The sequence below is a fragment of the Ranitomeya variabilis genome, chromosome 2, assembly GCF_051348905.1.
Source record: "Ranitomeya variabilis isolate aRanVar5 chromosome 2, aRanVar5.hap1, whole genome shotgun sequence".
Taxonomy (NCBI): Eukaryota; Metazoa; Chordata; class Amphibia; order Anura; family Dendrobatidae; genus Ranitomeya; species Ranitomeya variabilis.
Window position 1 is genome coordinate 955330904 of NC_135233.1, and position 13579 is coordinate 955344482.

Genomic DNA, 13579 nt, shown 5'->3' on the forward strand with positions numbered 1-13579 from the left:
CGTCTGAAACAACCCACTCTATAAAACTGTCCCACTAGTTAACCCCTTCAGTGAACACAGTAAAAAAAGGAAAGAAAAAATGAGGAAAAAAAACCAATGCTTTATCATCCTACAGCTGAACAAAAGTGCAATAAAACGTGATCAAAAATATGAAATGTAAATAAAAATGGTACAGCTGAAAATGTCATCTTGTACCACAAACAACAAGCCACCAAACAGCTCCATCAGCAGAAAAATAAAAAAGTTATAGCTCTCAGAATAAAGCGATGGAAAAATAATTATTTTTCTATAAAATAGTTTTTATTGTTTAAAAGCACCAAAACATAAAAAACTATATAAATTGGGTATAACTGTAATTGTACTGTCCCAAAGAATAAAGCTGCCTTACCAATTTTACCACACGAGGAACGGTCTAAAAAAAACTAACAAAAAGCATTTCCTGAATTGCTATTTTTTGTTCATTCTCTCTCACAAAAATCAGAATAGAAAGCAATCAAAAAATGTCATGTGCCCGAAAATAATACCAGTAAAAACATCAGCTCGTGACACAAAAATCAAGCCATAACATGACTCTGTCGGCTAAAATATGGAAAAATCATAGCTCTCAAAATATGGTGATGCTAAAACTAGTTTTCACAATAAAAAGCGTCTTTTAGTGTGTGACAGCAGCCAAACATAAAAACCCAACAAAACTGGTATCGCTGTAATCGCACCGACCCGAAGAATAAAGTAGCCTAATCACTTATACTGCACGAGGAACGGCGTAAAAAATAAATAAAACCAATTCTTTTTTAATTCTGCCTCCCAAAGATCGCAGTAAGGCTCGGTGTACATTTATCCTGCGCTCTATGCTGAGGGCTTACATTGGAGCTTCCGTGTAAATCTCTAAAATACGTGATTCAGACAGAACCCCCAGTGGGGTTTTTTCTCGTATTTTTCTCGCCTCCATAGACTTTCATTGGCGTATTTTTTGCGCAATACGCTGACAAATGCAGTAAAATACGGCTGCGAAATATGCGGCAGATAGGAGCTGCTCCATAGAGAATCATTGGTCCATGTGTAATGCGTTGTTTTTGCGCCTCTCATACGTCCATAAAACTCTCTAGTGTGACACCGGCCATATCCAGCGGTCTACGCTGAACCCTTACATCAGATTTCCATCTAAATCTCCGAGTGACGTGACAGATGAATCCATTCACTATGATGTGGCAGCAGAGTTACTTTGGACTCCATCTGGCTTCTGTTCAGCGTTGTCCTTCTTTTCAGAAGTGCACAAAGTCCTATGGCATCCACAGTGCCTCCATCTGCCTCATTATTTGCGCCCCCTGCTGGCAAAACCTCATATGAACTTGAGCGTGGGAATTTTTCAGAATATTTTCCCACGCATGAGTTCATACGAGGTTATGCCAGCAGGGGGCGCATCATTTTTCCATGATTTAACCCTTTATTTTAACACCTAGAGCTCCCAAATTTTGCACACAGACACTTCTAACATTATTAGTGAGGAATATGTAAAAAAATAAGGGATATGAAATGGTTTACTGTATGTAAACCATGTCTCATATCCTGTCGGGTTTGATAAGGAGATAGCAAAAGCCTGCAATTGAATTACCGGCTTTTCTGCTATCTAGCTCTGTATGAAATATAAACATATATATATATATATACCGTATATATATATATATATATATATATATATATATATATATATATGTGTCTCACTGACATATATATATATATATATATATATATATATATATAAACTGTATATATGTTTTCACGAATATTTGAGCCCATGGATCCATTCTATGTCCATCTTGCAAGCTGGCGAGAAAATCTCGCTGTAGGGATGCCATACGGATGCCGTACGGATGACACACGGATAATTTTATGAGAAAAAATTGCATCCTCATGTTGAATATGGATCACTGTTCAGGAAATTTTCTGCGTATTACGCCTGTAAAAAACGGACCGCATTTCTCTACGCTAAGTGTGACGCCAGCCTATATGTGATCGTAAATGTTATGTAAAATGTTCTCAATAAAAGCTTCAACTCAGTCCACAAAAAAAACAAGCTCTCACTCAGGTCCATCATCTGTTAATGGAAATATAGGGGCTTCCATGTTACTGGTAGCACAATAGCACTGGAAAAGCAAAATGGCTCCTCGCCCCCCAAAAGAAATTCAGCAAATTCTCTGCTCCCAAATCCAAATGCCCTCCTCCCTCCTGAGCCCCAGTGTGCCTAAACCACATTTAGCACCCACATATTTGGCATTTCTGTAGTGATGAGAGCCCGCCTAATGTATAGGTTTGTGTCTCCAGAAGCGCAGGCTGGGCATAATGTACTGGTCACTACAATGGTAGTTTGCACTCAGCAACATCCACTGCTGCTTGTTTCTGGAAAACGCCCATGGAGTCAAAATTGTCATAATTTCCAAAATGGGGGATTCTGCTTTTCATTTACTTAGTGGCTCTATATATGAAATCCACAAACTATTCTAGGAAAATTTGCATCCCTGGAGGCAAATAGCTCTCCATCCCTCCCAAGTCTCTCTGTATGGCTAAGTAGTAATGTACAGCCACATATGGGGTATTACCACGTTCAGTAGAAATTGTGTGACAAATTTTGCTGCCATTTTTACCCATTTCCCAGTATGAAAATGTAAAACTTAGGGCTAACACACAATCTTGGTGGTAAAAATGTAAATTATTTTATCTTCACTGCCCAATGGAATAAAAGTCTGTGACACACTTGTGGTGTCAATATAATCACTGCACCCCTAGATGAATTCATTGTGAGGTTTCGGTTATAAAATGGGGTCACTTATGGGGGGTTCTGCTGTGTTGGCACATCAAGGGCTCTGCAAATATAACATGGCACCCTCAAACAAATGCAACAAAATCTGCACTATAATATGGCGTTTCTTCCCTTCTGAATTTTGCACTGTGCCTCAAAAGTAGTTCTCAATCACATATGGTGTATTGGTCCAGTTTCTCCTGTTGCCCTTATGAAAATTCAAAATTTGGCGCTAAATAAGATTTATCTGGGAAAAATGTGATTTTTATTTTCACGGCTCTACTTTATAAACTTCTGTGATGCACCTGTGGGTTCAAGGTGCTCAATACGCAACCGTGACTGTGCATTTTCCCATGGTCCATAGTTCACCGCTAGTCACTGAAGCTTCAGTCGCAGCATCTCATTCACTAGTTGTTTTCAGCTGGGATGGTCGCACCGTCCAGGTTGAAAACTGTGTATATTCCCCAGGTATGGATTACTGCGTGGGACACAAGGATGGACAGTTAGGGCTCCTTTCCACTTGCGAGAAATACGTCCGTGTCTCGCATGTGAAAACCAAGCTGTGGCGCCGGCACTCCAGAGCGGAGCGTGCGGCCGCATAGGAACACATGGAGCTGCACGCTCTGCTCCCAAGTGCCGGCGCCAGAGCTTGGTTTTCACATGCGAGACACGGACGTTTATCTCGCAAGTGGAAAGGAGCCCTTATGGGTATATTGCTGGTTTGTTATTTTACATTTATTACAGGAGATCGAGGGCTTTGCAGGAATTAGGTGTAGTTGTAAGTATGATTTAATTAAGATTAATAAAAAAGTCTGCGTTTCTTTCAAATAAAGGACTTTATTCTGGGTGTCTGTGTTTCCTTACAATGTGACTATGGGGTTAGTAATGAGGGCGACTTATTGGGGTAAAATTGGTGACATCTACTGTTATTCCAGGGGCTGCAGAAAAAGGTTGAATTTGAGGGGAAAATAAAGTGTCATTATACCACAGTGGTGGGGGGACTGCGATACTTGGTCCTGCCTCTGAAGCTTCAGCAGAGATGACTGACTATGCTACCATCGGACTGTGGGATCCTGTGGAGGAAGAGTCGTCATCACTGCCTGAAAACTACTCTACTTCAGAGGCAGTTTCTGTTTCACTGCTGGAGCAAAGCAGGCTGTACGATTGCTCCGTGCTGAATGTTCTGCAGGCCATTTATTTAATTGCCTGCCTAACGAAAAAATAACCCTATTCTAACACTAGTATTTTTTACTGTGTAACCCTAACCCTAATACGTGTAACCCTAACCCTAATACGTGTATCCCTAACCTAATAACACTAACCCTAATACGTCTAACCCTAACCCTAACTGCAAAAAATTGTTAAAAAATATATATATTTTTTTTAGAATCCCCTGACAACGGGGATGTGGGGATTACGGAGAACAGGGGTGGGTAATTGGACGCTTTATGGGGTTTGTGGACTCAGAAATTATTTTTCATAATTCTGACAGGGAAGCGCTTGAACGTAGTGTATTTCTCTTCTCTCCCAGAACAATTACAAGGAGAGAAGAGAGAGGCACAGCCCAAGTGCTGCCATATTTACTAAATATTGGGAAGTTTTGATCATTGTGATAGGGTCTATCCCAGTAATCAAACCCAGCAGCCAATGAGAAAATTCTCATCGGTAGCCGGGTGCAAGCAGGCAGATCTTGGTGGGCTCATTGCGCATGCGCCAGCCATTTTCATTCTGCCGGAGGAAGGAGGGGGGACCAGGGGACAACTGATCCAGTACATAAGGTACCGTGGGGGGCTTGGGGGACCCTATTTCTCTCTCTTCTGATGTGTGATCACATCAGAGGAGAGAGAAATTAAATGGAAAACCGGTGCGCCCACCATTGTCTTTGTGCCGGAGAAGGAGGGGCGGGATATCGGGGGACTACTGATCCGGTACATAAGGTACTATGGGGGACTTGGGGGACCCTATTTCATATAAATATATATAATATATATAGACTTTTTTTTTTTTCCAGTCGCTGTTCTGCCATTAATAATGGGATCGCAACACCAGGGTCGGTAAAAATAGACCCAAATCATGTTTTCTGGGGTCTCAGTTACCCCCGGAGAAATTCCGACGCTGTGGGGGGGTCGCTATACACTTAAACCTGTGGTTTAAGTACCCTTAACTGCCGCCATTAAAAGGCGTATCGGCGGTCATTAAGGGGTTAATTTGTCATGCGTTGTTCATCTATTTACCTAAAGCTAAGACCTTATAAGGACCAGGGTTTTTTTTTTTATTATGTCCCGATTTGTAAAACCATAGAATTACATACTTAGCTTATGCCTGCACATAAAGAGACTGATATAGCTAATGTTGCAGCACTCAATGGCTATATAGCTCCTTAATAGGTTTTCTCTGCACGCTGCATATAGGCATGAACTGGCCCACAGGAGAACAGGAGAATCCTCCAGTGGGCCCTTGTGCAAGAGTGTTCATCACGCTCTTAGGCTAGTTTCACATTTGCGGTTGTGTCCGCAGCGTTTCTGACGCATACAGTACATCCGCATGCATCTTGATTTCATATCTTTAACATTGTAGACGCAGGTGCATGCGTTCGCCCGCGTTTGCTTACGCATGCGTCTTTTCACAATGTGCAGCTGAGCACGGCTAATGCACCATGTTGCATTTTTTGTGGCGGCAAATTTCCGCCGCCATACGCATGCAGACGCTTGCGGAAGGAATGCGTCAAATAAACGCATTACAGTCTATGGGAACCCATTGGTACGCAAGGATATGCATATGATTGCGTTTGCGTAAGCATGCGTTTTCATGAGTAAACATGTCTAGGAACTGGTTTTAACGACCGCCGATACGCCTTTTAACGGCGGCAGTTAAGGGTACTTAAACCACAGCGCCGTTAATTAACGGCGCTGTGGAAAAAGTGAATAGCGCCCCCAGAGTCGGATTTTCTCTGGGGTCTCGGTTACCGGGGGTAAATAAAAAAATTGAGAAAATAAAAAATTGCAGGCTAAAAAATCATTTTTGAGGGAAAAAAAAAGGATTTTTTATTTTCACGGCTCTACTTTATAAAATTCTGTGAAGCACTTGGGGGTTTAAAGTGCTCACCACACATCTAGATAAGTTCCATAAAGGGTCTAGTTTCCAAAATGGGGTCACTTGTGGGGGGTTTCCATTGTTTAGGCACATCAGGGGCTCTCCAAACACAACATGGCGTCCGATCTCAATTCCAGCCAATTCTACATTGAAAAAGTAAAACGGCACTCCTTCTCTTCCAAGGTCTGCAGTGCGCCAAACAGTGGTTTACCCCCACATATGGGGTATCGACGTACTCACGAGAAATTGCACAACAACTTTTGTGGTCTAATTTCTCCTGCTACCCTTGTGAAAATAAAAATTTGGGGGCAAAAAATCATTTTTATAGAAAAAATGCGATTTTTTATTTTCACGGCTCTACGTTATAAACTTCTGTGAAGCACCTGGGGGTTTAAAGTGCTCACCACACATCTAGCTAAGTTCCTTAAGGGGTCTAGTTTCCAAAATGGTGTCACTTGTGGGGGTTTTCCACTTTTTAGGCACATCAGGGGACATCAATTCCAGCCAATTCTACATTGAAAAAGTAAAACTCTGCGGTGCGCCCAAACAGTGGTTTACCCCCACATATGGGGTATCGGCGTATTCAGGAGAAATTGCACAACAAAATTTATGGTTACATTTCTGTTTTTACACTTGTGAAAATAAAAAAAATGGTTCTGAAGTAAAATGTTTGCAAAAAAAAGTTAAATGTTCATTTTTTTCTCCCACATTGTTTCAGTTCCTGTGAAGCACGTAAAGGGTTAACAAACTTCTTGAATGTGGTTTTGAGCACCTTGAGGGCTGCAGTTTTTAGAATGGTGTCACACTTGGTTATTTTCTATCATGTAGACCCCTCAAAATGACTTCAAATGTGATGTGGTCCCTTAAAAAAATGGTGTTGTAAAAATGAGAAATTGCTGGTCACCTTTTAACCCCTATAACTCCCTAATAAAAAAAACAATTTGTTTCCAAAATTGTGCTGATGAAAAGTAGACATGTGGGAAATGTATTTATTAACTATTTTTTGTGACATATCTCTCTGATTTAAGGGCATAAAAATACAAATTTTGAAAATTGCAAAATTTTAAAAATTTTCGCCATATTTCCATTTTTTTCATAAAAAATCGCAAGTAATATCGAAGAAATGTTACCACTAACATGAAGTACAATATGTCACGAAAAACAATCTCAGAATCAGCGGGATCCGTTAAAGCGTTCCAGAGTCACTCATAAAGTGACAGTGGTCAGAATTGTAAAAATTGGCTCGGTCATTAAGTACCAAATTAGCTCTGTCACTAAGGGGTTAAGCCAACCCCCAAACAAAGCTTATAAAAGAAGGTGTGGGCAGTGGAAGTCCAGTACTTTCAAGACTCTACAAGCATTGGAAGACTTTTTTGGAAGCATTGGAAGACTCTGACTATAATTGAGTATACTGTACAAGCGATATGTCTGCCTGTCTGTTTTTCTCCCTGCAGTCTGTAATCATTTGTCTCTCTTGCAGCATTCCTCATCATGTCCTCCAGTGAAGAGCAGCCCTCATACAGTGGACAGGAGACTGAAGTGGGTACATTTGGTACTGATTGGTAAGTATTTACTGTCACTATTACACATGTGGCATAATATTTATTTTTCTTTTTACAGAACCATTCGAGTGCAGATGAGCAGGAGCAGCAGGCTCAGGGCCAAGTTCCGGTGGCAAGTATTCTTGACTGTTTTTATTTATTCTTGACTGCTTTTGGTACTCTTCACTGTTTTTTTTTCTTTTTGCCTTTTTTTTGTTTTAAGTGTTTTATCTTTCCAACATTAATGTCTTTCTTTCATTTCTAGGTTCCACAATGGGAGGTGGAATTCCTTGACAACGACCTCCTCATCACATTGGTGCAGGAGCAAGTTGCGTTGTGGGACACCCGGGAGCAGCAGCACTCGGACGCTGTGGTGATTCGGCGGCTGTGGAATGAGGTGGCCCAAGCGATGATGCATGACTGGGACAACGCCACGCCACGAGTCAGAAAGGCTTTTCGTAAGTATTGCGATGTGGTCTGATGCAACAGTGAACCTGAAGGCCAGGATCACACAACCGTGTGTGATGCAATAAACTCCTGCGAAGTTCTCGCATCACACACGGTTGTGTGATCCTGGCCTAAAGTGCATTGTTTAAAAAGTGTTTTTATTTCCCTATTGACAGTGACCAAAGTCAAAACCCGTTGGCGTTCGATGAAGAGTCGCTTCAACAAGGACCTGAGACAGGAGATCAAGTTTGCAGTGGTGCTGCAGCAAGGATCGGGAAATACAAATACCACTGGGTGCTGGATTTCCTGAGGCCTGTCCTTGCTCAGAGAACATAAGTATTTTTGTGTTGTATTCCATTGTGTTGTATTCCCTAATCTGAATTTTTCTTTTCCACAGGAGGTGGCGCTTTTACAATTGTTATTTTTTTGGAGTAATGTTTTACTTTTCTTTTCACAGAACCTGGAGCAGCACCCTCGAACCTGGATCGTCCTCTGGAGCACAGCCACCACCACTAGGCCGCGTCCAGATCCTGCACGGCTGTCCACCGCCACCACCAGGCCAGGTCCACATTCTGGACACCCTGCTGACCACACCACTCCCACCCTCCCAAGGAGACACAAAAAAAGAAGGCAGCCACCTTAGATGGGCCAGAAAGCTAAAAAGAGTCGTTCCACCAGAACTGTCATACTACCTCCACCCTCACCTCCCAATGTGTCTGTGTTGTCCAGTTTTTCTCTCCCTTCCAATGTGTCTCTCCCGTCCCATGCTTCGACTCCTAATGTGTCTACTTCCATCCTTGACCTCCCAGACCCCACAAGTTTAGCTGGCCCTTCCCCTGGAACCCCTTCTTCGTCCACATGTAGCCAATCCTCCCAGCTCCACACTCCCCAGGTCCATACTATTTCCCCCTCATTGTTTCGTAAAAGTTATTTTTTTTGTTTGGTTGTTTAATCAAATTTGTGTTGTTTTTCCCCAATCACTGCTTGTTCTTTGTCTCTTTCGTCGCCGGCAACACACACCGTGCGCCGTCAATACACATGTCGCTGTCTACACACACTGTGTTTTTGCCACCTCATAGCTCCATGACACACAATCTGCTGCCCCTCTTCTTTATTTGCTTTACACTGCAGCTTTGCTTCTTGTGTCATATAGCTATGAGGTGGCAAAAACACAAAGAGGACTGAAAGTCCTCCAAAATTATATATTAATACAGCACAAAAGGTCAGCAATGCTCACCTGTCCAGGTGTCAGCACTAGTGCACTCAGGATGCTGTGTTTTCTGCCTCCTGAGTGCACTAGTTCTGACACACGGGCAGGTGAGTAAAGATATGAGGTGGATTAGCTCCATCATCTCTTCAGTCTGCATTAATATATAAAACTATAGAAATGCAGACTGAAGGAACGATGGAGCTAATCCAAGGTCACCTACCACAGTACTGACCTCAGAGAGAAGAGGTGAAGTGTAAAGCATGCGTTACATAACCCAGTGTGATTATAATCCAATCCCTGTCTCATGCAATCTGCATGATACAGCGAGTGGATCTTATAAAAACTGTAGTTGTGAACCGGTGATCACCTTATTAAACTTTAAAAAAAAAATTATTGTAATATAGAGAGCACTAGGAACAGGTGTTTAACTAGAGATGTTTTATTGTCAGCAAACATTAAAGGTACATTTTAATAATTACAGGTACATAACATTACATAACATTACAAGAACACTAAACCATTTCATCTTGCCAGGACACACGTCCATTCTCAGAAACAAAGTAGGATGCAAAAGTATCCCTCATTTGGGCAACTTCAACTGTTTTCCTGAGATAGTGATGATGGTAATCTGGCAATGGGTTACTTACAGGTTCATCAAGTTCAACGTTGGGTCGTTCTTTAGCCATTATGTAGTTGTGCAGATACACACACGCCTTGACAACCTCATCGACTGTCTCAATTTTGAGATTAATGGCTGTCCCTAAAATGCGCCATTTCGAGACAAGGATACCAAAGGCACACTCAAATGTTCTTAGTGCCCTGGTCAGTCGGTAATTAAAAACCTTTTTGTGTGTGTCAAGTACTGGAGTATGGTTTAAGGAGGTTTCCACACATCTGAAAGGCCTCATCCCCAACCACAACAAATGGCATTGGCGGGCCTTGAGTGTTGGGAAAAGGTTGTGGCAGGGGGAAATTGAAATGATTGCCTTACAACCGTTGGCCCATGTCCGAGTTTTTAAATGTCTGGGAGTCATTACCATGGCCAAATAATCCAATGTCCACGGCGACAAAACTACAGTCCACAGCTGCAATTGCCATGAGCACTATGGAAAAATATTTTTTATAATAAAAGTACTCGGATCCATTTCCAGCCGGTTTGGTAATTCTAATATGTTTTCCATCCACTGCTCCCAAACAGTTGGAAAAATTACAAATTTGCCAGTATTTATCGGCATTTTCCTGCCAGATTTCCATGGTAGGTAGGGGGTTAAATTCCTCCCAGAGAACATTCCACAAAGCCCGGCAGGTGTCTGTGACAATCCCAGATAGTGTGGAAAAGAAAGAAAAAAAAATTCAGAAGAATAATATTTATGACAGGGGTTTTGCAAAACAGAGAAAGAAAAAAAAAAGAAAAAGGACATGTGTCAAGGAAATTCTCCTTGAAAAATGTTTTCCTATCAAAGGCATGCGCATAAAAAATGCAAACGCATGCAAAAACGCATGCAAACACATGTAAACGTTGCGTTTTTTCCGTCATACGTTTTTGCATGCATTTGCAGTTGCAGACGGTACGCTGCGGACTCAACCGCAAATGTGAACCTAGCCTTATATGAGAAGTACTTGGTACAATATACTGGAATCCCTATATACAGACAGAGGCGGCATCTTATTCATTTATCAATCTATCAATATCACATTTACATGTAGCTGAAAAGTGGGGCCCCGGAGTTGGTTACTGGTGGGCCCTTGGCACCTCAGTCTGACACTGGCTGCATACATACCGTATGGCCGATCCGTGAGCCCTGCTGAAGCATGAACTTCTCTATTAGCCAATAATGCAATAGTTTATTAACCTTTGGAAGTACTGCTGTGATAATATACCTAATAAACTTCAAGGTCTGTTTAATAATTTACAATTTCTAGCAGTGGCTATTTCTTAGGCAATACCTAATTTGGTCAGTCGTACTGTGCTCTTTGTTAGAACAGATATCGGAGTGCCTTATATATTGACTGCAGTCTCACAATAGCAGTGTCAGATCTCTTAGGACTCACATAGGTCAGAGGTCACAGAGATAATAGAAATGGATCACAGATTTAAGACATCTCATTTTCTCTTGCCTTTTGTTCAGTTACTCATGTTTCCAAGCACTATGATAATACAGGAGTTATTTTTGATTATAAACATCTTCTAAATTATTCACGACAAATTCAGATGGTGTTTTTGCTTAATTAATACAGTGTATGGTACATTTATATATTTTCAATGATTGGGATCTTATATGACAACGCCAACAAGCACCAAACCAATTAGTGTCTGAACTGAAGATTGTGTATGACAGTGGCACATAAGGTCCATGATTGAGTAAGTGATGGGGCGTAAGTATAAGTTGTGCAAAGATTGTCCAAGAGCCCATAGGGGCCCATAATGGCCCTTTGCTCCACAGAAAAAGAAAAGTACACAATGTTGTGTGCAATACGGACAGGCAAGACAAGGATGCAAAGCATAATCCAAACCATCAAATTCATTCATCCAGATCTTCCTCATAAGAGGGGATTCACTTTACTTTGGGGGTTTCATAGGTAAGTAACACATTGTGGAGCAGTTGATGTACAGTAATCAGAATTATGCAGGTATTGGTAAGGAGGAGTAGAGATGGGATAATAGATTACAGGACTCAGGTCCAGCAGCCAAGGTCAGTAATCTCTGATTCCTAGGTGGGAGCCTTGTGAATAGCTTCTTACTTTCCGACAAACCATGTTCTTTTGGTGGCATGACATCATCATTGTGGCGTGATGCACAGAGGACATGGAGCCAGCTAATAAAAAGAAGAAACCGGAACCTCGGGTGTTAAGTGGTACTTTGCAGTCCTACCGTCCACCAGTCACAGATTACTGACCTGGCTGCTGGACCTGAGTCAAGAATAGAGACATATTTAGACAGTGTCCAAGGTCAGGCAGAATCGGGGACACAACATGGATTAAATTGGTGGGTTTATCATATTCACTAATTTTAGAAGAATTGCTTCCTCTAGGCTGGTTTTAAATTATCTTGGACAATCCCTTTAAAGGTATGTCTGATCTCACAACCTGTTGAGTAGTATATTGTGGCCAGAGGTATAACATGGTTGGGGCTGATAAAGCATGTGCCCCATGTGTTGGGTAACTTTTAACTTTATATGGTACAATACCTTCAGCTGAATATGATAATATGATTTTTTTCTATTTTGTTTATTTATGTTTTAGAACAGCAGTGAAGTTCTGTCAATGTATTAATAAGGTTGTATTTGCCATGATGTTAGATTCTCACCCAGCAGATTCACGTTGTTACCTGAAAGGCAGTAGTCTATAATCTGTATGCTGACCTGCTTTCATTAAAAAAAAAACTTTATACACCTGCTTATTGACTGCTCAGGTCTATTAATACAGGGAATAACAAATTATATTCACTAATAACTCTATAAGAATTGAAAGCCAGTGTAAACAGAGCCTAAAAGGTACAGAACGTTTATAGTAAATCTTCTTTGAATCCAAATAAGTGCAATGAACAAACAATACCAGATAAGAAAAGGTTGAAGTCCCATGTAGCTGCGCTGTATAAAGGTAGCTGAATCTGTCAGCAGAATTTCACTTCCCAAACTATTTATATGCACAAGTTGCTCTTCCAAAGACAAATCCAGCAATACCGTTACATATCCAGTTTGTTCCTCCGTTACTAATAAATCCACGTTTAAATTGATATGCAAATGAGGCTGAAGGACTATGGTAGATCTGAATCCTCTATCACTTCGGCTCTACTTCCTGCTTTACTGACGGTTCCTTTGCCTGAAGTAATGTAGCATAGAGGCTACCAGTCAAACGGAAGAAAGTGGCGCTGGGCGAGAAAACGAGCTGGAGTGACAGAGGCTTCAGATTTACAGTCTCTTTTGCATATCAATTCAAACGCTGATTGGCAGGTTTGGCAAACAGTGTTTGGAGAATCCCTGTTCTCACCTGGAAAACAATGTCGGGGAAGGATCCAGCATGTTTGATTTCAGATTGCCGATCTTTTTGTTCTGTAAGTGACAAGCTGCCACCATAGAAGTCTGGGTGTAGTTCTCGCAAAGAATACAGAAGTGCTTGTCTCAGTGAACGCTTCTGTCTATGGGATGGTCATGTTAGATAAGTGCAGGATGAAAGATTGGCCAAACCATTATGTAACCATAACTATCTACAGTGTGAGTGGGGGCGTTAAAGGTTTTGTAGGTTCATGTTATCAGCCAAAGCCACTACAACGATATATTAAGGAAAATATTGGGAATTTTGTGAGCTAATTTTTCATTTTAAGATGTACAGATCACACATGTTTACACATGAGATGAATTACTTTCCATATGTTAAAGGGGTTGTCTGACCTTAGGAAACAAGTCTGCAGTAGCTCTATTTGACTGTAGACTTGTGGCTTCTACACATTACGCCCTCTGCACACTGTGAAGATTCTCTGGTGCTGAGAGT

At 41.3% G+C, this 13579-nt stretch overlaps 1 long non-coding RNA gene across 1 annotated transcript in view; it reads right to left on the reverse strand.

Annotated features, from left to right (window-relative positions):
• The window catches only part of LOC143810063 (uncharacterized), a 131913-nt gene extending 118732 nt beyond the window's left edge, over positions 1-13181 (reverse strand). The window contains exon 1 of the long non-coding RNA XR_013222636.1: positions 13079-13181. This is a non-coding gene — a long non-coding RNA (uncharacterized LOC143810063). The remainder of the gene's footprint in view (positions 1-13078) is intronic.
• Positions 13182-13579: the final 398 nt, after the last annotated feature.